The 25,540-nt window shown below is 39.5% G+C and overlaps 1 long non-coding RNA gene across 1 annotated transcript; it reads right to left on the reverse strand.

Annotated features, from left to right (window-relative positions):
• Positions 1-17,795: 17,795 nt before the first annotated feature.
• On the reverse strand, positions 17,796-18,905 carry LOC120515048. The gene is made up of 3 exons (XR_005630573.1): positions 18,834-18,905; positions 18,593-18,729; positions 17,796-18,423 (listed from the first exon to the last, which is right to left on the reverse strand). It is a non-coding gene; the product is annotated as an uncharacterized LOC120515048 (long non-coding RNA).
• Positions 18,906-25,540: the final 6,635 nt, after the last annotated feature.

Consider the following 25,540-nt stretch of genomic DNA (forward strand, 5'->3'; position numbering starts at 1 on the left):
ATCATACAATAAGATGTTCACAGCTGAAAAAACTGTTTATCTAGGCTCAGTGTACAAATACAAACATAAAGACAAGTGCACATTACACAACAACAGATAGACATAATAGACAGCATAAACAGACAGAATGTATGTACAATCCAATAGACACACTGGTCTGTCTATCTATGCTAATTAGAGACATTTATAGAATATTAAAGTCTCTCTCTCTCTCTCTCTCTATAGGTGTTGTGTATGCACCTTTAATAATTAAAGATGATCATTAGATGCAACTCTTGCCTATACTGTATTTATTGGTAATCCAAAATCATTCCCTAGGTTAGTCTTTTAAACTTTATATAAGGCCAGGTCTTTTAAGACAGACAAATACAAAAATGATGCCCTCCACCATTTTTTCCTGAACCAATGCACAATGTTTTAAAAGCTGGGATAGTGAACCCAAAAAGGAAGTTAAAAAATTACTATAAACAATGTGTAAACCAGCAATAATGTAACCTGTTAAGATACTGATTTATACCCTGTACCTGAATTTTAAAAAATATTTTCAAATGCTCAGAGGGATTAACATACTAACCATTGTGGTAACAACATTTCTTCCTGAGCCAGTAGTTTCCCATATGTCTAAGCAGCGAGTCTGGTACACTGTGATGAAAGCCTATGTTTATTGGTACCCATGACGTTTCTAGGGTGAGGTTATGTCAGAAAATAGTACTAGGTCACATAGTACCAACACTTTTTTTCTCTCTCTGTAACTATCACTTCAGTGATCATTTTTTAAGAGGAATCATCTTCATAGTGACTTTTCCTCACCCCAGGTCTGGTAGATGTTGAGAGAATGTCCCCAGGCTTTAATTTATGGTATAAAACTATGTGACCAACTTGTTGCTTCTAGTGGAAAAAAAAAGGAACAGAAATAAAGAAATAGCCTGGTGACGCCAAAGTATACACATATTTTAAAGAGTGAATAATTACATCTGCACTATTAGTTAAAAGTCTTCACATCCCTAATAAGACATTACCTAATCAAATTGTGACTGTTTCTGTGAATAAATCATCATTCATTGTATTTGGGTACAGTGTATATTTGAATTTCAGGAATGTCAATACCTAATATTTAGTAAAGGAATAATTAAAAAAAAAAATGTATATGGTAAAACATAATTGTTTCCAATGGACCTACTGCTTCTGGCTCATTAATAATAGGACATGGTATTCAGATTCATGACATGTACAAATGCAGCAATATTTTTTTATTTTAAAAGATTGTTCTCATCAATTATATTGCTAGTAGCACTAAACAGACTATCCGCATGACAATGATTTATCATAGTTTAAATGCATAGATAGATAGATAGATAGATAGATAGATAGATAGATAGATAGATAGATAGAACTGCATTATTCCCAAAGCCTATTTACTTGCTCCAGCAGTAACACATAACACATGAAGTACAAACAGACATAGTGCAAAACATTATGAATGTGTAAACCAAAACATGAGTACAAAGCCCACAACTTGTACACCATAACCAGTGCATAGATAGTGGCTGAAAATGGCCTTAAAACCAAAGCTGCTGTTTCAGTGCTTGTCACTTCCTAAATGTGTGACCCACAAGAAGTTAATTAACCTGCCTCTGCTGCTCCAAATGTAAAAATATCGCTGAACAGTCAAACAATGTACTTGAACATAAAGTGCCTTGGGGTGGTGTTCGTCATATTTTGGGTGCAGTATTAAAGAGATTGCTTTTTAGTATATTTAATGCATAAGGCCCCTAAAGAAATATAATTCCTATGACAATGTGTCTGTTATTACAGGCTTGTGTGAAGATGGGCATCTTGGGAGGAAGCATTATACACTGTGATATGTGTAAATGACAAAGAAGCCTAGTAGCACCTCCTGGTACACCATGATGTAATGAGCCATTGATTAAAGCTGTAAATTTGCCACAATCCTTTTTCCTGCAGCTGCCTCAGCTGAGTCAGGGGACAGTCCTGTAAGGAAGCTGGCCTTGCTGTTCAGTTCTTTCAGATGTCTTGCACCCGCCGATCAGGCATTAACTCGTGATTGATCACATTGTGTAACAGCGATTTAGCCACTACAGATTGGTAGAATATCCGCCATAGCTTTCACAAACATTAAAAGATCTGAGCTTCCTTATAAAGGTGATATGCAAGAAATAAAGATATATACATGCACATATGTTAGAGACACACAACACATAACCAAATGTAAACAGCAATAGAAAAGATAAAAACAAAAGCTCCATTTTAGTTTGAATGATGAACAGAAGATTTACACACAGTTAGGATTTCAGCTCTCCATGGCCTGTCTGTTGAAGTAGTAATGGGAGATTCCACAGTAAAGGAACTTAGGACTGCTAAGTACAATATCAAAGGAGTTAATGTAAAGTGGCTCCTTTGGGCAGGAAACATCTTATATTGAAGTTCAGGTTTATTGTCACATGTAAATGAATTGGATTCTCCTGCGAGTAATGTAGTCTTTACCTTGACTGCTCATGCAAGCACAAGTGATTAAGCAATCCTAGGATATTAAAAGAAAGCTTTGTATCATTTTACTAAGAAGCAAAAGAAAATGTCACTGCTCAGTTGAGTCTAGAGTGGAAGTAAGCAGAATGTGTTCAAAATCAACATATATGAAGTCACTTTTACTACACAAAACACGTGTTACACCTAAGATTGGGGTTTTACTTTTTTGCCTTGCTCTGCCATCATAGAAAGAGACACCAAGGAAATACTATTGATTACAGTGCATCCGGAAAGTATTCACAGCGCATCACTTTCTCCACATTTTGTTATGTTACAGCCTTATTCCAAAATGGATTAAATTCATTTTTTTCCTCAGAATTCTACACACAACACCCCATAATGACAACATGAAAAAAACTTCACTTGAGAGTTTTGCAAATTTATTAAAAATAAAAAAACTGAGAAATCACATGTACATAAGTATTCACAGCCTTTGCTCAATACTTTGTCGATGCACCTTTGGCAGCAATTACAGCCTCAAGTCTTTTTGAATATGATGCCACAAGCTTGGCACACCTATCCTTGGCCAGTTTCACTCATTCCTCTTTGCAGCACCTCTCAAGCTCCATCAGGTTGGATGGGAAGCGTCGGTGCACAGCCATTTTAAGATCTCTCCAGAGATGTTCAATCAGATTCAAGTCTGGGCTCTGGCTGGGCCACTCAAGGACATTCACAGAGTTGTCCTGAAGCCACTCCTTTGATATCTTGGCTGTGTGCTTAGGGTCGTTGTCCTGCTGAAAGATGAACCGTCGCCCAGTCTGAGGTCAAGAGCGCTCTGGAGCAGGTTTTCATCCAGGATGTCTCTGTACATTGCTGCAGTCATCTTTCCCTTTATCCTGACTAGTCTCCCAGTTCCTGCCACTGAAAAACATCCCACAGCATGATGCTGCCACCACCATGCTTCACTGTAGGGATGGTATTGGCCTGGTGATGAGCGGTGCCTGGTTTCCTCCAAACGTGACGCCTGGCATTCACACCAAAGAGTTCAATCTTTGTCTCATCAGACCAGAGAATTTTGTTTCTCATGGTCTGCGAGTCCTTCAGGTGCCATTTGGCAAACTCCAGGTGGGCTGCCATGTGCCTTTTACTAAGGAGTGGGTTCCGTCTGGCCACTCTACCATACAGGCCTGATTGGTGGATTGCTACAGAGATGGTTGTCCTTCTCTCCACAGAGGACCTCTGGAGCTCTGACAGAGTGACCATCGGGTTCTTGGTCACCTCCCTGACTAAGGCCCTTCTCCCCCAATCGCTCAGTTTAGATGGCTGGCCAGCTCTAGGAAGAGTCCTGGTGGTTTCGAACTTCTTCCACTTACGGATGATGGAGGCCACTGTGCTCATTGGGACCTTCAAAGCAGCAGAAATTTTTCTGTAACCTTCCCCAGATTTGTGCCTCGAGACAATCCTGTCTCAGAGGTCTACAGACAATTCCTTTGACTTCATGCTTGGTTTGTGCTCTGACATGAACTGTCAACTGTGGGACCTTATATAGACAGGTGTGTGCCTTTCCAAATCATGTCCAATCAACTGAATTTACCACAGGTGGACTCCAATTCAGCTGCAGAAACATCTCAAAGATGATCAGGGGAAACAGGATGCACCTGAGCTCAATTTGGAGCTTCATGGCAAAGGCTGTGAATACTTATGTACATGTGCTTTCTCAATTTTTTTATTTTTAATAAATTTGCAAAAACCTCAAGTAAACTTTTTTCACATTGTCATTATGGGGTGTTGTGTGTAGAATTCTGAGTAAAAAATGAATTTAATCCATTTTGGAATAAGGCTGTAACATAACAAAATGTGAAAAAAGTGATGCGCTGTGAATACTTTCCGGATGCACTGTAACTCATCTTTTAACATAATAAAAAGCATTGCAGTCTTGCATTTAAAATACTGATCCCAGCAGAAATTCATTTTAATGCTCTATAATCAGGACTATATGTATTTTGAAATGCTCATCTGTAGCACAGAATTTGTGTCCCTCAGAGGGGTGAAATGTGAAAGCCCATCTTACTAACTACGCAACAGAATTCTTCTACAGGTAAAACGTCCTTAGCTAAAACCTCCACGTTTTGCTAGAGTCATGTTGTCCAGGTACTTTAAATAATTGTAAGCAACAGCAAAACAAAGGCAGCTACTAAATGCACGTTCAAGATCATGCTTATAGTCATGAATTGCATATGTTATCTACACCAAACAGGAGCAAATAACTTATGAACTATATGGAAACAAATGTGGAGCAACTTCAAATCATCCAGGGAATTAAAATGTAAAAACCTGCATAAGCCAATTTATGAGTTTCAAGTATACTTTCCTGATATACAGAACGCTTTATTTATTTTGCCACTACACATTAAAATTGGGTTTAATGTTAGCCCAAAGCTGTTCTATTTAATAAATTGCTTTGTTCAATATGATTTGCAAAATGCAACAACTTTGATGCCACATAGGTCAGAATTTTGTATCCATATCCTGGAGTTTACATTTTCACATTTTTCCTGGTCTTCCTTCCCATACCCCAAAGACATTCACGTGAACTTGACTGGTGACTCTGCATTGGCCCAGTATGGGTGTACAAATACCTGGCCACTGAGGCAAACTGTTGTACTGCCCGGGACTCACTCCTGTCTGATTATTGTTGAAATAATAATAAGCTATCAATCATCATCAACTGTCTAAGTTAAAAATAGATTAATAGAATGTTAGTTAGTCTTAGACATCAAAGAAAGTAAAAATCCTGCCAAGTCCTGACTTGGACCACACCAGACATCTACTTCACCTCGGCCTACTCATCTGCACTGCCTTCACATCAAATAAATAATCGTCTTTAAAAATGCAGCTATTACCGTATATATTCGCGGATAAGTCGGGACTTGATTTTACTGTATAATTTCTGGTATTTTATAATGTCAGTCATATACAGTGGTGTGAAAAACTATTTGCCCCTTCCTGATTTCTTATTCTTTTGCATGTTTGTCACACAAAATGTTTCTGATCATCAAACACATTTAACCATTAGTCAAATATAACACAAGTAAACACAAAATGCAGTTTTAAATGATGGTTTTATTATTTAGGGAGAAAAAAATCTACATGGCCCTGTGTGAAAAAGTAATTGCCCCTGAACCTAATAACTGGTTGGGCCACCCTTAGCAGCAATAACTGCAATCAAGCGTTTGCGATAACTTGCAATGAGTCTTTTACAGCTCTGGAGGAATTTTGGCCCACTCATCTTTGCAGAATTGTTGTAATTCAGCTTTATTTGAGGGTTTTCTAGCATGAACCGCCTTTTTAAGGTCATGCCATAGCATCTCAATTGGATTCAGGTCAGGACTTTGACTAGGCCACTCCAAAGTCTTCATTTTGTTTTCTTCAGCCATTCAGAGGTGGATTTGCTGGTGTGTTTTGGGTCATTGTCCTGTTGCAGCACCCAAGATCGCTTCAGCTTGAGTTGATGAACAGATGGCGGACATTCTCCTTCAGGATTTTTGGTAGACAGTAGAATTCATGGTTCCATCTATCACAGCAAGCCTTCCAGGTCCTGAAGCAGCAAAACAACCCCAGACCATCACACTACCACCACCATATTTTACTGTTGGTATGATGTTCTTTTCTGAAATGCTGTGTTCCTTTTCGCCAGATGTAACGGACATTTGCCTTCCAAAAGTTCAACTTTTGTCTCATCAGTCCACAAGGTATTTTCCCAAAAGTCTTGGCAATCATTGAGATGTTTCTTAGCAAAATTGAGACGAGCCCTAATGTTCTTTTGCTTAACAGTGGTTTGCGTCTTGGAAATCTGCCATGCAGGCCGTTTTGCCCAGTCTCTTTCTTATGGTGGAGTCGTGAACACTGACCTTAATTGAGGCAAGTGAGGCCTGCAGTTCTTTAGACGTTGTCCTGGGGTCTTTGTGACCTCTCGGATGAGTCGTCTCTGCGCTCTTGGGGTAATTTTGGTCGGCCGGCCACTCCTGGGAAGGTTCACCACTGTTCCATGTTTTTGCCATTTGTGGATAATGGCTCTCACTGTGGTTCGCTGGAGTCCCAAAGCTTTAGAAATGGCTTTATAACCTTTACCAGACTGATAGATCTCAATTACTTCTGTTCTCATTTGTTCCTGAATTTCTTTGGATCTTGGCATGATGTCTAGCTTTTGAGGTGCTTTTGGTCTACTTCTCTGTGTCAGGCAGCTCCTATTTAAGTGATTTCTTGATTGAAACAGGTGTGGCAGTAATCAGGCCTGGGGTGGCTACGGAAATTGAACTCAGGTGTGATACACCACAGTTAGGTTATTTTTAACAAGGGGCAATTACTTTTTCACACAGGGCCATGTAGGTTTGGATTTTTTCTCCCTAAATAATAAAACCATCATTTAAAAACTGCATTTTGTGTTTACTTGTGTTATATTTGACTAATGGTTAAATGTGTTTGATGATCAGAAACATTTTGTGTGACAAACATGCAAAAGAATAAGAAATCAGGAAGGGGCAAATAGTTTTCACACCACTGTAAGTTGAATGCGGAAAACTCATGCTATTGGTACAAGGGATTATGACATGCTAACGCCCACCTGAGAGAGTAACCACTGAGCACACTGCTTTTTTATGAGGGTGTGGCAATGCGCTTCTAACCCCCCCTTTCTATTGTGCCTACATGACCACACAGTATTACCCAAACTATTTTGAAGTGACTTTTGCACTGTTTTGTGTTTTTTGTATCTCACACCCTCATACACCTTTATTGTAAAAGCATCCCTAATCTACTATGGAGCGTTCAATCAGAAGAAAATATGAAGCTGGTTTTAAATTAAAGGTCATTGAAGTAGCAAAAGAAATTGGTTACTGTGCTGCTGCAACAAAATTAGATGTGTCTCAGAAACTGATGCGAGATCGGAGGAGGCAAGAAGATGTAAAAAAAAAATTTAAGGGTTGCATTTTTGAACAGGCGTATAAGTCGGGGTCTGATTTTATGATCGATTTTTCAGGTTTCAAGAGTATATACGGTAATTTAAAAAGCAGGGAACCCCATCTCAGTTGAATAGCCATCTCTAGATGATCTTAAATGTACCTACTACTCAAATTAAAACATTCTGGCAACAGTCTTTTTGCTTCATGGTTCTTAGTGAATATTCATTTCATTTTTTATTTCATACTTGCTACTAGGATCTGTTCGTAAAACGTTATCCGTTGTATCTTCCACATTAAGCCTGATAACCCACAACAATCATCCTTGCTGTTGGAGGTGTTCCTCTGCTGTTAACACCCTGAAAATGGACTGTTGTGTGCTTTAGAGTGCCAAAGCATTTGTTGTTTCAGTTGCTCTTGTTTTTAACGGGGGATTTGCTCTTTATTCTTAGTTATGTTTTTCAAAGCTCTTCCTATTGTTGGTACAGTATGAACATTAAATGTCTACACACTCTTACTGAAATTTCTGACCCTTTTGTCTCTTCCTAACTTCATAAAACTTTCTAACCAAAACTATTCACATGAAAAACAAAAAAACTCTTTAAGATGGGATTGCATGATTGTGCATGCCCTTTAACAAGTATTTGGTGAAGCATCTTCTGCATTGGTTACAGTTCTAGCCATCAATGAAATAGTGTCTGTCAACTTAAGATACTTTGACATTATCATTTTATGCCACTTGTCCTTGGAAAGTTCAAGCTCAGTAAAATTATGTGGGGGTCTTCAGTAGATAGCCCTCTTTGGGTGAGTCAAAATTTCTTTAGGATACACATCATGGATTTGAGTGGGCCTTTCTAGGCCTTCCATTATGAACAAATTTTTAGTTGAGTTGGCTGTGTACATTGGATCATTGTTCTGTTGTACGGTCAAGTTCTGTGTTAACTTACTGTCTAGTGGAGGGCAGCAGGGTTTGCACCAAAATATGTAGTTTTCTCAGCTATTTCCCCTCTGTTCTGACCACAACTGCTGTTCCTGTTGAGAAAAAGCAGCATCATAGGATGACACTGCCACTACCACGGATGAAAGTATATAGTGTGCTCTTTGGGTGATGAGCTCTCTTGGCTTTCCACCAAAACAAAAGTTTTGGAATTAAGGCTAAAATGTTCTACCTTGGTCTCATCAGATTATAAGACATTTTAAAATTTGGTTATGGGAAACTGAATGTGTTTTTCTACATCTTCCAAGATTTTTTTTGAGAAGTTAGTTCCATCTCAACAGCTTACCTCAACAGATCAAGCTTGTGAATAATATGAAATGGTCATAAAACACAATTGCTGCCGCACATTCCTACAGTTTTTTTTATTCGTCTCTTGCAGCCTCTGTGATGAGTTTTCTCTTTTATCAGCCATCATTTTTGAAAAGCATCTGATCTTTTTCAGTGTCCTGGGGCCTCATGCATAAACGGTGCGTATGCACAGAAATGTTGCGTAAGAATGTTTCCAAGTTCAAATCGCGATGTATAAAACCTACACTTGGTGTAAATCCACGCACTTTTCCACGGTACCTCATACCCTGTTGTACGCAAGTTATCCACTCGGTTTTGCAGACTGGCGGCACCCAGCGTCAAAGCAGTGCTACTGTTCCTGTGTGGTTACCCTTTATTTCTTAGAACCACATTTATGACGCGTTTTTATAAATACACTGAAACTAACCGCTGTCACAGATGTCTGGGGTTCTTACCCGGCCGGGATGCCTGAAAGGACCAGAAGGAGACATTAATAGCTTCCGGGTCATGAGGGGACAACCGCCCTGGAGTAGGAGAGGACCACGGGAGAAGAAAGAAAAGCTTCTGACCCGTTGGGACCCGTGGCCACCGCCAGGGGGTGATGTAAGCCTTGTGGGACTTGGAAAACTGTCACCTCCGCCAAACAAAGCATTTAACGTGCTACTTTAGTTACGATGGGATTTGAGAAACTAGTAAATTAAATGAATTAAAGATGAAGTTTAGAATGTTCTACTTTAATGACAAAATAAACTATGTGATTATAGTGGGAATTTCGAGATTAAAGTTGACATTTTGTGTTTTTTTCCCACTGTGTGACTATTTTTTTGACTGTACCCTAATAAGCTCAGACAGTGGGCTACAACTCGCCTTTTCACGGCAACTTTGATATGTGACTTCATTTTTGTTTTGGCACTGTGTGACTTTGTGAACTTGAGCTTTCAAGTTTCTCCAACAAGCTATGTCACTCAACAACAAATAGTACGTTTTTCCTTTGCCTCCGCTTGGTATTCGCTGAAATTCTTATATTTTCCCCCGTGCTTTTGCCGATGCCTTTCCACAGAACGATGAGCTTAAGGGTTATTTATATTGATTTGCATATTCAAAGAGGCGTAATTCTGGGAGGAGACGGGGTGGGACAGAAGGCGCGTGCACGTGCGTTAGTTTTCACGCTGACCGGGATTTATGGAGCGGAAGAACGCGAAAGTTGGAGTACGCACAGATTCCTGCATCTGGATTTTTCTGTGCGTAAGCACATTTCGTCATTTGTGCTTACGTCATGTTATAGTGCGAATTCTATGGACGGCGTTATGCATGAAGCCCCTGGTGCTTCTATATTTCCTCTAATTCTTAATGATGATCTTCACTTCATTTGATTCATGGTATGTGTAATGTCTTTTGTATCATTTTAGTCCCTGATCTGTACATTTTAATTATAAGTTCCCAAAGACCTTGCATTAGTTCTGGAATGGACATAATTATCTCTGCAATATGCAGCCAAGATACCTTCCTGAAAACCCTACAGGGGCAGCTGATTTTATTTGGGGCCAATCAAAAACACTTCAGCTGATATCTGGTAAAGGACAATTAGAATTAAACATGATTTCTGTCTTTATATTAACAAATTCAGACATTTAAACAAAGTTGTGGAGATATTTAATTGAATTTCCTGTTTTTATGTATATACTTATTTATTTATAAACATATACACATTTATGCTTGTGCGGTTGGTGGCTAATAGTGACACACCATATACAACCATGAGTTATTTTTAAATTTTTTTTTTTGAATGACAAAATTTGAAAAATCAATCAGACTGATTGTTAAAATATTAAAACATAATCAGGTTGTGATGATTTAAATTAAAATTACCAGGGATTTAAAGAACACATATGTAACAAATACTACAACACTTAACAATCCACATGTGTGACTGACATTCCCTGGGTGGACCAATCAGGACCAATGCATTATCATTTATCTCACAAAGTTGCCAAAGTGGTGTGATGCCTTTAAAAAACAGCCAGGGAAGCAGGCCTGAATCCCATCATTTCACCACAGGAGGTGCACAAGAAAGCAGGCCCCTTCTACTAGGCTCCAGTCTACACCAGGACAAAATGTGCTTCAAAATCAAATTTAAAAAGAAATACTGTGAAATGTCATGAAAAACCTCCAATTGTCCCACAAGGGAGAGGATCACTACCATTACCTGGCTTGTACTAGCTTGAAACGTTTTAAAAGAAGGATTTATTGGAGGAATGAGAAATATAGTACAAAATAGTCCACAGGAACAAAAAAATAAGTAAAAAGGACTCACCTAACAGGTAAACCAAAGCAAACAAGTCTGAATACAAAATCAACAAGAAAATCCAGGTATCAGAAGCAAAAATTAGTTGAGACAGAGAACATCCATTCATCCATTATCCATCCCATGATATCCTAACTACAGGATCATGGGGTCTGCTGGAGCCAATCCCAGCCAACACAGGGTGCAAGGCAGGAAACACACTCCGGGTAGGGCGCTAGCCCACTGCAAGGCACACACACACACACACACCAAGCACACACACTAGGGACAATTTAGGATTGCCAATGCACCTAACCTGCATGTCTTTGAACTGTGGGAGGAAAACGAAGCACCCGGAGGAAGCCCATGCAGACATGGGGAGAACATTTAAACTCCATGCAGGGAGGACCTGGGACCGTGCCACTCAGACAGAGAACAACATCACAAAAAAATTTTTACTCACAAATCTCACTAAAATCCACCATATAGTAAACACATAATAAATGAGCAGAATGAGCAGAATAATATTTTCAGAAATAATAGAAAATATATTTTATGAATCTTGTAAGTTCCCAACAACAAGGTCTAAAAGTATCCCCCACTATTACGGGGTTCATTACCATTAAACCTCAGCTAATACTACAATCTTTATTTATTTATTTATTTTTTTTTACAAAAATTCTCTGAACAAACAAAAAAGATCAGAGGAGCTCAAAAAGTAAAAAGCAGTTGCCTGAAACAAAAGGTACTCCAAGCGAACAAAATCCCAATCCAGTATGAAGAAAGCAAAGCCAAAATCAGAGCATAACATCAAAAAATCCAATAAATCACAGCACAATTTCAAAGAAACACAAGACAAAATCAAATACAAAGAACAATGCAAATAAACAAAAATAAAATGAATAACAACAAAGGAATTAAAAATAAACAATGAACACATAAAGCAAGGATTTAAAGCCCAAACAGGAGAGGAACCCTGGCTGAAATATAACACAATGAAAAATAATGAAAAATGAATAAAGAAGATAGAAAAACCCTGGCCTGACCAGAACATGTGAAACTTGATCACACACTCTGTACACTTTCCAAAGGTACAAAAAATCTATTTCAATGAATAATATTCTTCACTGATTGAACTGTTTCTGCACTTAGTGGCAGTTACAGTATCACATCAAAAATGCTTTGCAAAACCATTCTACTCAGTTAGTGAATTAAACAGGAATAATAAAAAGAAATGACATGGAAGAGGATGTTATTGCTAAGCCAAACATAACTTAAGCATTTTGGACTAATTTGTTTTTCAAAAGGAACAATGGTGAAGACTTCAAAGAGGCTGTTTGTCAACATTGCTTCAAATAAGCAGTCATTAAATTGTCAAATACGAGCAATTTTAATACACAATCACCTTGATGCTTTGCTCCATTGATGCCCTCCACTTCTTCACCATCAGCCTTACCATTCACATTCAGGTAACTGAAGTTTTTTTAAAAGTCTAATTGTACCTTTGTTATGATTAATTTAATAAGTAGTTATAATTTGTATCCTTTTATTTATTTGTTATTTAAAGGCTACCGTTTGCAGCCAAGTGTTTCTTTAAACAAAATCACACCATTTTTTTAAATGGAAAAAAGTACCTTGGTTATAATTCTGTTTTGTTTTTAATTTTTTTTACCCTTAATTTAGAGCTTTTTCGATCTATATCTGTCCGTTTGGGGGTTAGGACTTTGAAACGTCCAAATATACAGCTTATTTCTGCGTAAAAAGTTTATTTCACTTTGTTAAAAATACTTTGCACCATTTCTAAATCCATAAAGGATTTTTTATGGGGGGGCTGCCATTTTGCGAATCCCATTGCCAAGATGCAGATACCGTTTGCCGTGGGGTTGCAACACCTGACATTGTTGATGGAATGGTTTTAAAGGTCAGCACTTTCTGGCAACTTTTTTTGACTCCAATTTCCATATTTTGCTTTTGGCTTGGTGAATATGCTGTTTCATTTTCAGTGTTGATCTCTGCATGTATTTTGACTATGTCTTACATTTTCTAGTTCATCTTTGTCTCCCCATTTGAGTCAGTAAACCATATACTTTGTGTATTCTATAAACTACTGTTGGTAGAAAGCAATTGAATTGTTTAAATAAAAATTAAATTTCAAATAAAAACACCATTTATTTAATAGAAACAAATTGACCGAAACAGTACGTTACCTCCTTGCCTGTGGACAAGGTTGGTGTAATCATTTACTTTTTTTTGTTAGTTATTCCAATATCTACCTGGCACACCTCAGTACATATTTCCTTTAGTCGTCATAAGGCTAGATAAACAATATGATTGTGCTCATTTGTAATATGGATATACTAAGCTTGTTTTTATCAGTTGTACCACAGTTCTAAGTGTGTTGTTTGATATCAAATATCCCAAGGAGCTGGTGCCTGTCCCATTAGCACTGGGCTCAAGGCAGGAACCAACCCTGGACAGAGCGCCAGTCCACCACAGGGCCCACTCCTTCACACAGAGCCAAATTAGAGCCACCATTTAACCTCACACACATTTCTTTTGGGATGTAGATGAGGCAAACAGACATGGGGAAATTTTTGTTATTGTAAATATTTTTTGGCATAATGCTTTTTCAAGAGATAAATAATCTCAAGACACTTTAAATGGAAAGTGTCAACCAATTCACAAATTTTTCAATCTATACTGTTCACTGCTTGGGTGACTTATTTGTGTTCACAGGGTGTGAGATTTCATCCAATAACTGATTACTGCCATTGACATTCTTTACCAACTCGCATATCAATCCTAGTCTGCCTGTCATGGGGTCTCTTCAACTATGGTATCTACATTCTACTAAGAGAAAAAATAATCTGAGCTGGCCAGAGTGATAATAAAGTTTAGTTTACTTTTCCAGTTTGCCTTCTCCAAAGCAATCATAAATCCACATGTTAAACAAACATTTTTTTTTATATAGCCCTGTCATGAAGAACACTGCGCCTCTGTCTTAAAACATATCACAAACACAATGCAGAATTCTATTCTTTTCACTCAGTGCTGTCATCTAACTGCCATGTTACCTGACTGAATTGCTCCCCTGATTTGGTGTGTGACACCAGCTGAGTTACATTTGTAGCTAAGCTTTTGGGTGCTCAGTTGGCCTGGCTCCAGAGGTGAGTTCTAGAATAGCAGGAGCAGAAAGGATTCTTGATTTTATTATTTTACTGTATTACTCAAACTCTCATAAGATTCTCAGTGCCCCTTACTTAAAACCTGTTTGTCAATGTAAAGATGACTTTACCACTGTTGTGGGGTCCCTTAAAACTAGCACTTCCACCTCTTTCAGATCATTTGTATTTCTTAACATCAAGAAGAGATATTTGTGGAGATTTGCTGCCCAACAAACAGGAAGTACACCTGGTGCTACCCTCAGGGAGAAGTTTTCAATAGAGTGTGACCAGTAGAGGGCATAGCAGCATCCCAAATGCCCAAACACAATCTACACAACACAGTCCTGGTTTCAAACAGAAGATATTCTTTTATTTTACAGTATCTTCAAATCCTTTCCACAATAGTACAATACAAAAATCTTATTGTCTCCTTCCAGAAATAAAAAAATCTTCTTGACTCCTTCTACACCTCCCTCATAGTTTCATCCCGACTCTGACTACTCATGCAGGAAACTGCTTCTTTGATGCCAGACCCGGTACTTACCATGCCATCACATTTCATCCCGAAAGCGCTTCCATGTCAGGATGTTCTTTAAAGTGGGGACGGTTTGTTCCTGCAGTTCCCCCTGGTTACACTCATGGACCACAAACAAGATGTCTAACGCAACTGTAATTCCCAGCATGCCCTGCGGGTATGCCGGCACCGAAGCCCAGGAAGGCTGCCATCTATTGTATCAGGGGATCAAATAGTCTATGCAATTAGTCTCCCCCTGTCCTTCCATTAAACCAGCCTTCTGGCCAGGTAAGGTATCTTGGACCATCCCGGCTGGAACACCAGCCCATGTCTGGTGTCTATGACGACAGATTAAGACCTAAATGAGAAGTGTGGAACCTGGTGTGCTTTGATTAGTTTACAATTCTTCATAACAAGGTGTCCTGAAAATAGATGGAGAGCTGAAGTGTGGAAATTATACCTTAGTAATTGAAGAAGCTCTCCTTTGACAATTTTAAGGATAGTAAAGAAGGGAGTGTGATCATGATGAGATATAATATAATTATTATTGTCTTGTGTTATTCCCACAAACTAGTGGCTTAAAAAAAGCAGTCAATGAATCCACACAAAGAGTGAATACAACACAATATATTAAAAGCAAAATCAAACAATTAATGCATGAAGCACTCATGCAGTTGTACATTCAAGTGACTGTTTAGTAACCTCCTGACCTCTGGATGAAAAATGTCTCTGAATCTAGTGATGTGAGTGGTACTGGTCCCAAACCACTTGTCTAAATGGAGGAGGTAGAAGAAAGACTGTACAAGGTGGCTGAAGTCTTAAAATCCTGCTTGTCTTTCAAAGAGAATGCGTCATATAGTGTTGTGCACCAAGCCCCACTCAAGTTTTCAGAGCAGCATATGTAGGCAGGGGAGTCTAGTAGAAAGTCCCTCGAGTGAATTGTTTTGCTTTGTCAATCCAGATACCTGTGCCTGGGGTGGAGAGATGATCATAGATTTCAGGAAACAGTCACCTTCTCATCTATCACTTGCTATAAATGGCACAACTGTTGGGATGACAGAATCATTTAACTTTCTGGGCACTGTGCTGTCACAAATCCTTAAGTGGGAAAATAACATCACATGCATAATTAAGAAAGTCCATCAGAGAATGTTCTTTTTTCATCAGCTGAGGAAATTCACTCTCCCCCAAGCATTTTCAATTGTCACACACGAATGATTGGGAGGCAGCTAAAGGGCCTGAATAATAGCAGTTCCATGCCAGCCCAGAAGGTGTTGAGGTGTGTTGACTTTCTCTCTCAATCCTCTGCAGACCATCAACGGGAAATCTTGCACGGTTATGGCTCCCTTGATGATGCTATTTCCGCCCCCATTGATGATGTCACTTCCGGGCCCCGGAGACATCATTTCCGGTTCAGGCACCATCACTGACGACACTTCCCGTCTTGGCCTTTAAAGCCGCCATCTTTACAGCCTTAAAATCAGCTCTGTTTTGGACTTGAACCTGAACATAACTCATCAACCACATCCATTTTTGCAGCCTGGGTACAAAATACAGGTGGATGCCCCAAACCTTTTTGATGCCTTTTTTATTCTTGTGACACAGTCTAATTCTACACAGCCATCCTCGAGTCCATTCTGACGTCATCTATAACTTTTTGGTTTGGTGCTGCCTCTGTTCAGGCTAAGGTCAATATGCACTGCATCATCAAAGGCTGTGGAAGGATCATAAGCTGTAATTTACCACACACTGAAGTCCTATGAGTCCAGGGTAAGGAAGTGGGCTGTAAAGATCATTGCTGATCCGACTCACACAGCACATCACCTGTTCCAAAGAATTCCCTCCTGCAATGAAAACTAAAGCAACACGTCTGCTAAACAGTTTTTTTCTGTGTGTAGTTTTTCTTACTAATCAGGTCTGAGCTTCTACTCAATATCTGCTGTTGTATACCTGCACATTAGACTGCCAGGACATTTTAATCCTACTATCTCTTTATTTTTTGTATTACCCTTGTATGCTGTATCATATTTTATAATTTGATATTGTAATTTCTTATATTTTCATATAAATATAAGATATAAGTAATTTCTTATATTTATCTTTTGTATTCTGTGTTGTCCTTGAATATTGCACCAATACTATCAAGACAAATTCTTAGTACACATTAGAGTACCTGGTCAATAAAATGAATACTGAATCTGCTTCTCATACTATACCAGAACAGCATGTTTCAGTTATGAAGCATTTCTTAAGGCTCCTTCCATTGGACACATCGGCATCATGGACCAATATCTCATCTGAGTGCTTCTGAGTAGTGTACAATTTAGCAGTTGATGAAAGAGTGACATACTACCTGTTCTGTGACTAATGCACTGAAACCAAGGGATCCCTTCTGTCCATATCCCGGAGACTGTTGCTGACATTGCAGATTGTAAGGATGGAAGACTTTGTAAGCCATCATGGTGATTGTCACAGCTGACAGATATGTCATGAAAGTCATGTCGATGTATACTTCATTATTTTTGGACTACTTTTTTCATGTGCCGCCTGGGTATATGTGCTGATTAGCAGAGAGATGTATGTGGGTTGACTTTACTAGTCTGCAGTGTCTTGTGGTCATTCTAAACAAATCAGGATTTTATACAGTAGGATTGTTTCTTAGCATAAACAAGCTAAGGGATCTCTTACAGCTCTTTAGCCATTTTACCACACACAAACAAGTATACTATATAAATCCAGTAAGGACGGATTACAATGTGTATCTGTAGAATTTGAAAAAGATAGCTGGACATATCCTGTCTCTCCTTAGATGTTGTAAAAGGTGCTATATAGGTGCCTGACCCAACACAGACTCACACCGGAGGCACTTATAAAAAGAGAGAACTTTTATTTTTCTTCACCTGTGGGGCACATCTTCCTTGTGATCCCCACAAGCACAACACAGTCCCCAGTACACCACAAACACCCAAAACTTCTCTTCTTTGGTACCACCACTCCTTTTGCACCACCACTCCTCCTTCAAGCTTCGTCCTCCTCCTCATGACTTTGGCCCCTGAGTGGTGGTCGCTGGCTCCTTTTATTAGGCACCCGGAAGTGCTCCAGGTGCTTGATTGCTGACTCCAGGCTGCATTTCCGGGTGTGGCGAAACCAGTGCCCAAAAGGGGCCAGCAACTCCTGCTGTAGCACCTCCAACAGAGCTGCACCAAACTCCAACTCCCATGAAGCCCTGCAGGAGTCCGAGGCACCGCTGAAACCCAGGGAGGATGCCATCTAGCGTCCAGGAGGAGGTACTGGGTCTCCCAGGCTTGCTCCCCTGGAACATATGCTGCAGCGGCGTCTCGGTTGGGCATGGGCCCCGGCCATCTGCCACAATGTCTAAGGAAGTAAAAACATTAGGAAACCTTCTTGATGATAGTTGTGATGTGTCCATTTCAGGTCATCAGTGAGGTAAATCAGTGTTAATTTAAAGCTCCATTATTGGTAAAAACATTTTATGTCATCTTTATGATCTCAGTTGCCTTTTTGTGTATTTTTTTCTGCTACAGTATATTTTCTGTGTAAGGCTATTTACTTCTCAGGTTAACACTTTGCAGATAGCAAAGGTTCTTTGCATCCATAGAAGATGAATTGCAGTGACAGTTCTGATCTGTAATACATGAGATCGGTGGCAGAGCACACAGGAGTCACACTGTTATCAGCCAGCTTCTATCGTTGTCTGCAGGGACATTTTTCTGCAAGACAAAAATTAGGCCAACAGCTACTAACATACAGTCTGGAGACCATTAACTAATTTGCACAACTAAAACTAGCAAGCAAAGCTTAGTTTTTTTTTTTTTTTATATTGTCACCGCCTGAAATATATAAAAAAGAGACAATAATGAATGATATAGGTGACTTCACCTTTTTTCTGTGGACCAGAAACACTTGACCAAGACTGACTTGTAAATCTGTGCGCTTTTAACCTGAAAATCATGGCATGCTGAGTTCAATCAGACCCCTGCTGCATTGGACTGGTAGCCAATCTGCACAAAGCATCACTGAAATAGAAATAGAAAATTGTCTTTAGAAAACAGTCACTTTGTATCATACTTTTATTTTTAATTTAATTTTATAAAAAACGTAATTATTAAAGAAAAATTACCTGAGTTGTATTCCCAACTAAGTCACTACCTTCCTGATCTTTGAATGATCCCATGCCTGTGTGTGTTTTTCTTTTTCCCTCACAATTCCAAAGACATGTCTTAACTTAACTGAGGTCTCTAGATTGGCTCTGTCTGAATGAATGGGTGTGTGTATGTGTGAGTGCCCGGAGGCTGACTGGCATCCCATACATGCTAAGCCCCATTGCTGCTTGTACAGAGCGCTCTGAACCTGCACTCAGTGGAAACCACGTCACAAAAATAAACTGAGTTTGCAGATTGAATTGAATATATCTGTATTTTGACTCTCTTTCAGACTGTAATAAAAATGAAGAGTTCATGAAATTGACAAAATTAGTTTTTTCCATTATTTACCATAAGGGTAAAAGCAGATAATCCATATTTGCTCCCTATCGCAGTGGTGAGCAGCTTACAATTCCAAATGCAGCGTGAATACCATTCTCAGTGAACTGTGCTAGAATTCTCACATTTGCATCAGATCTAGGAGTTCAGGGTACGGCACTTCTCAGAGCTCAGTGAAACCTAACAGTGCCCCACCAGAAGAACACCTTGTGCGTAGTGCAGGGAATTGAAGAGAGCTTTAAGTAGTCAGCATTAATTTCAGCCAGCTTTGTATTTTATGATGATAGGAAAACTCTACTGACCAGCGCACACTTCTTTAATTCAATTTATAGTATTACCTCCCAGCATTGTGGCAAGGCAGTAGACTGCACAGCATTGTCACCATCATCTGTCAGTTGTCCGACTATGTTCTCCCTGTGCTGATTTGCTCCTTTTTCACACTGACTCGGTTTTTTCTTGCTGGCACACACACACAGCTAGATGTTGATTTTTAATTTTGGATAATATGTGTGAGTTTTCCTGTGATGTAATGAGGTTTGCTGTCTGCCTTGTACATGCTGAAAATGCAAAAAGGACAGATGGGCGCCCTGACTGGGATGGGGGGTGATTTCTTGCCCAGCCGTGTTATGTTTCTGCTCTTGCTATCCTTCTACAGTATTATGGCGTTCCAGCCGCGTTGCAATCCTAGTCCCAGCTGGGAACAAAGAATATTGGAAGTACTGGGGGAGGGTAGATACCAGGAGAAGTTCATTCCCCAACAAGGCAAGTGGCAATGTTCCTCTGTGCTGAACCCAATTAGAACACCTGCTGGGTGGCATGAGAATTGTTGTCCAGAAGCACAGCCCTGTTGGGATCCTTGGGTGCTACCTGAGGGCACTGTGGGGGGAGGACTGCCCTGATTTCCACACAACTTGTTGTGCTCTAGTTGACCAATGCCATGACACGGGAACTTTAAAAGAAGTTTAAAAAGAAGCCCTGCTGCCCCTTGTCAGGGACACTGAACAGCAGGAGCACAAAGAAGGAGAGAAAGAGATACACTTGTTTTGTAATTGTGGTGTTGTTAGTTGTGCACATGTTTAGAGGTATTTTGGTGCAATAAAAAGCCTTTATTTGAACCCAGGACTGTGTTTGGTGACATTGTGTCTGAAGTTTTAAGCTCAGTAACACCTCCTTGTGGTTACATCATAACCAAGACAGGCGCCATGAACTCTGTCCAGAAAAATGTTTTCGACTTGCACGCATCAGGGTACACTCAATAGACAAATTATTAGGAACACCTGCTGTTCCATGCAACATGCAATTATTTAATCACCCAATCATTAGGCAGCTGTACAATTCATAAAATTAGGAAGATACTGGTCAGGAGCTTCAGTTAATATTCACATCAAACACCACAATGGGGAAAAATGTGACCTTAATGATTTGGACAGTGGCATGATTCTAAGGATCTGCGCTGGTATCCCGAAGGTTGCTGGTTCAAATCCCTGTCGCTGCCAAAAGAGATCCTACTCTGCTGGGCTCTTGAGCAAGGCTCTTAACCTGCAGTTGCTCCAGGGGCACTGTACAATGGCTGACCCTGCGCTCTTACTCTAAGGGGTATGCGAAAACTAACAAATTCCTAATACAAGAAATTGTATAAGATGAAATAAAGAACAAAAAAAATAAAATGATTATTGGTACCAGTTGGGCTGGTTGGATTATTTCTGTAACTGCTGATCTCTTGGGATTTTCATGAACAAAAGTCTCTAGAATTTACTCAGAATGGTGCAAAAAACAAAAAAACATCCAGTGAGTGGCAGTTCAGCAGACAGAAATGCTTTGTGGACGAGAGAGTTCAGATCAGAAAGGATATTGTAACTCCAATAACCACTCTGTGGTGAGCAGAAGAGCATCTAAGAATGCACAAGGTTGAACCTTGAGGCAGATGGGCTACAACAACAGAAACTATGTCGCACCTATCAACCAAGAACAGAAAGCTGAGGCTGCTGTGGGCACAGGCTCACCAAAATGTGACAGTAGAAAACTGGATAATTGTAGCTTGGTCTCATAATTCTTGATTTCTACTGAGGCATACAGATAGTTGGGTCAGAATTTGGCACCAACATCATGATTCCATGTACATAACCTGCCTTGTATCAACAATCCAGGCTGGTTGTGGTGGTGCAATGGTGTGGGGAATGTTTTCTTGGCACATTTTAGGCCTGTTCATACAAATCAATCATCACTTGAATGCCACAGCCTATTTGAGTATTGTTAATGACTAAGTGAATCCCTTCATGGCCATATTTTACTTATCTTCTGATGGCTACCTTTACCATGATAATTCACCATGTAACAAAACAAAACTCATCTCCAACTGGTTTCATGAACAAGACAATGAGTTCCGTGTTCTTTGGTGGACTTCCCAGTCACCAGATCTGAATCTAATAGAACACCTTTGGGATCCGCAGCATAAACGTGCAGCTGACAAATTAATAGAAGTTATGTGATGCAATCATGTCAACACGGACCAGCATCTCAAAGGAATGTTTCCAACATTTTGTGGAATCCATGCCTTGAAGATCTGAGTTTATGAGCAAAAGGAGACCTTACTCAGTATCAGTTCAGCGTTGCTAATTATTTGCACAGTGGATGTATAAGAACCATATTACATGAAACATTGAAGGTTATTCTTAATTCTTTTTGAAGGCTTTCACAAATATAAACCTTTTATTTAGTCAAGGGCGGAAACAAAAATAAGGAATTAAAATCATAACAAACACTAACGAACAACAAGACTCAAAGCTAAAGAAACTCTGCTACTAACTAAAAAAAAAAGTCTCCGGCAGATAGAGGGTTACACAGACGTGTGTATGTAAACGTCTCAGCAGTTCTTCTGTGCGGAGGGGGGAAAGGGCGACTTGAAACCGCCGGCAGATTGTAACTCATTGGACGAGCGTCGTGCCAGAGAGATCCGTCTACCGTGCAGCACTCCCTCCGGAGCGCTCATCCCGGAAGGAATTAACTCTCCTGTTGCTCGAGCGTGTTGCTTTCTTTGTTTTGCTGGAAACCTTCGGTTATTCAAGTTCATGTCGGGGTGTCTCGCTGAAAGCGATAACGATATTGGTAAAGTAATCATAAAAATAATAGTTAACAGAATGGTTAAATATAACGCGAAGGTGTAGAGAACCTCCTGTGTAAATGGAATAGGTTTACGGCCACAAGAGCACTATAAACTCACTCACACACACACCTAAAGGCTGTTTCTGCCCTCGCAGGATGATAGATGTTTTTGTCTTTTTTTTTTTTTGTTGTTGTTGTTGGGGGTGAGCTCACAGTGTGTCGCTTGTTCACGTCGCGCACCCTCCCGAGTTCTTGACATCACACGAGTTCCAGTAAACACCATAATCATTGTTTGTCGTATTTTTCAACCCCGCAGCCCGTCATGCCGTACACATCTTTAGCAGATGCGCTAGTCGTTGGAAACAAAAGAGCAACGGTGGCGGCTGGAGTGCCGACGCACCGTGTCCCATCCCCCATCTGGTAAGCCCCCCCTGGCGTGAGCCTCTTATTTTTTTCTAATAAATTCAAAGCAGTCTCACAGACTTCTGCCCATCCTTCTCTTTTCTTGCTCTTTCGTGTGTTTATTTTTAGCGCCTCATGTTCACCGCACATACTGATGCACGTGTAGATTCTACAGGGGAAACCACATTTTGAGAAACATACATTTACTGTAAGGTGTGTGCAGCGCTTCACTCCCCCCTGAATGCCCTCCATCAGTAGCGAGCTGGAAGTGTCTGACAAAGAACGTGCTGCGAAATTAAACCAGAAAAGGGAAGTCGTACGGCATGTTGGCCGAAGTGGAGGTGCTGTACGTGTGCGTGGCTGGCTCTCCATGTAATAACTTTTGAAGTCTTTAAGCCGCCGAACAGTTATTATGAGGAATCTTAATGGTGGTGCTTGCCATAACAAAGGAAATTACAAGAAGTGGCATTGTTCTTGTTCAGTTTTGGCTAATTATATTCATAAGAATTACTTACAAATGCTTTGAAATCACTTAAGATTTTCTGACTGACTTGTGCAAGAAAACCCCCACATATGATATACCGTTCAACTTCATTTTGATGTCTAATTATGCAAGACGTTGACCTTTTTGTGGCCCCTCTCCCACTCTGTGTTTGGCCCTTTATTGCTGAAAAATCCCACCGATTTGGATCATATTTTGTGTAGGAAATTTCACACCCTTATGATAAAGATTAAACCAATATGTCGTCAGCAAATATGATCGGGGTCCATTGAGGAATAGATCCTTAATCCTATTCGCAATCTTTTACTGTGAAATAGTCTAAAATGATACCCCAAACCCCATGTTTGAAATTTGTCATTTTTAACCCCTCTTACAGGGCAAGGACCACCGGCAAGAAATCAGATATCAACAATATTGCTGCATTTGTGATCAGCAACCTCAAAATATCACAGAACAGTGCTCCACATTATTATGTTACTATTTTTTTTGGAAATTTTGTGAAAAGGGAGTAAATTTGACCCCTTGTATCCAATTAGGACAAGGGCGATCAGCGTCGGTCTTGGAGGGGCGCAGTGTTAGCAGGTTCTTGTTCCAGCCAAGTTGATTAACAATCTTTGCCTATAGTAACATCGGTAATTCTTAAATCGTAGATTTTTTACTTTCTAATGATATCATCCAAATACTTTGAAACCTAAAATGGATGAGTAATTTTCTGTTCTTCAGTTTCCCTCTGAGTACTTACTAAACCACACAGTACATGATGAATACACATAGGTGTAAATTGAAACAAGTTAGATGGAGAACTGCTGGTTGCATTGTCATTTGTGTCAAATTGCTAATAAGGAGTAATTAAAACAGTGGATGTGGCTGTTTAAAACTAAAACAAGCAATTAAGGGTTCAAAATCTTAACAAGTGAGACAACTAAAATGAAGTTGTCATCAGCATTAAATTACTTCACATAAGGCAGCTGGGTTGTAATAAAAAGCTGCAGCCACTGAGGCCCTCCAGGACCGACGTTGCTTACCACCATTTAAAGGGTCTGAGTATTAAATATCCAATCAAGTAAATTAAGTTAATTAGCAGCAAAAACTGGTCACTAATCAAAGAAGATGGTTAGAATAAAAACCTGTAGCCACTGTGGCCCTCCAGGATCAGAGTTGGACAAGGGTTGAACCTCTGGGGTCCGTTGATGTGGCAAGAGTGAAAAATGACAAATTACTGTTACAAGTGAGAACATTTACACTTTAAACATTTAAACTGAACCACATATTTTACAATTTCAAAAATCTGACAAAACTATTTGTGTTTATAATATACTTCCACCTGATGAAGTAAATCATATTACTTAATTAACACTCCAAATTAAGATGGCTAACTGTAATTTCAGACATTTTTCTTTTAAAGTACCAACAGCAAATAATAATCCAAGCTGTGAAAGGCAAGTGTCAGCTGCTGACTCTGATTGATGTCATTGTAATGGGTGTTACAGTGTCATTGTGAGATTCTCTGTATCATTTGAAGATTTATATCAATAACTGTGGCATAAGGTAGGGGTGTCCAACTCCGGTCCTGGAGGGCTGCAATGGCTGCAGGTTTCCATTGAAACCCTTTTCTTAATTGGTGACCAGTTTCTGTTGCTGATTAACTTTATTTTGCTTTAATTTTAATTGGCTTGCTATTTAAGACTCAGACCCACCATGTCTAATTAGTTAGATGGAGATATATTGCATGTTGATCAGCAAATACAAAACAGCGTTTTTCTAAAAAGTACTACATACGAATGTCTAGAGGTCATCAGCATGAGTCATTTTCCCGGCACAATGCTTTTTTTGATGAACACTTGGTTCCTCTTTCTTACTTTTCTCGTTAATGTATAGGACTGTAATCTAAAAGGTTGCTGGTTTAGGTCCCACTGCAGATTGTCCAGGTGACACTGAGCAAGCCACTTTACCTGCCTGTGCTCCAACTGTGCAAACAGAATGTGCTATACATCTTTAGAAAGAAAACTCTTTGGCATGAGGCTCACTGCATTAAGGTGCTAAATAAAATAAAGTTTGGCCAATGTTGTGTTTTCAAAAATTTTAAATGATTTTTTGAAAAATACTTGTTTGTATTAATATCACCCTGTGAAACAATAATGCAATGACACCCTTATTCACAAAGTAAATATAACTGCTGCAATACACCACATTCATAATCAGTCTCTCATGATGGAGACAAAAACCAAAGAAGTTTATTTGTCCATTTTAACATAATGAGAGATTTAGCAAGGTATGTGACCACCACTACAAGTCTGAAGTAAGATTCTTCTTCAGCTCCATGTTAGAAGGCTTGCTGGG

Source organism: Polypterus senegalus, chromosome 14, assembly GCF_016835505.1.
Source record: "Polypterus senegalus isolate Bchr_013 chromosome 14, ASM1683550v1, whole genome shotgun sequence".
In the NCBI taxonomy this organism is placed as follows: domain Eukaryota; kingdom Metazoa; phylum Chordata; class Cladistia; order Polypteriformes; family Polypteridae; genus Polypterus; species Polypterus senegalus.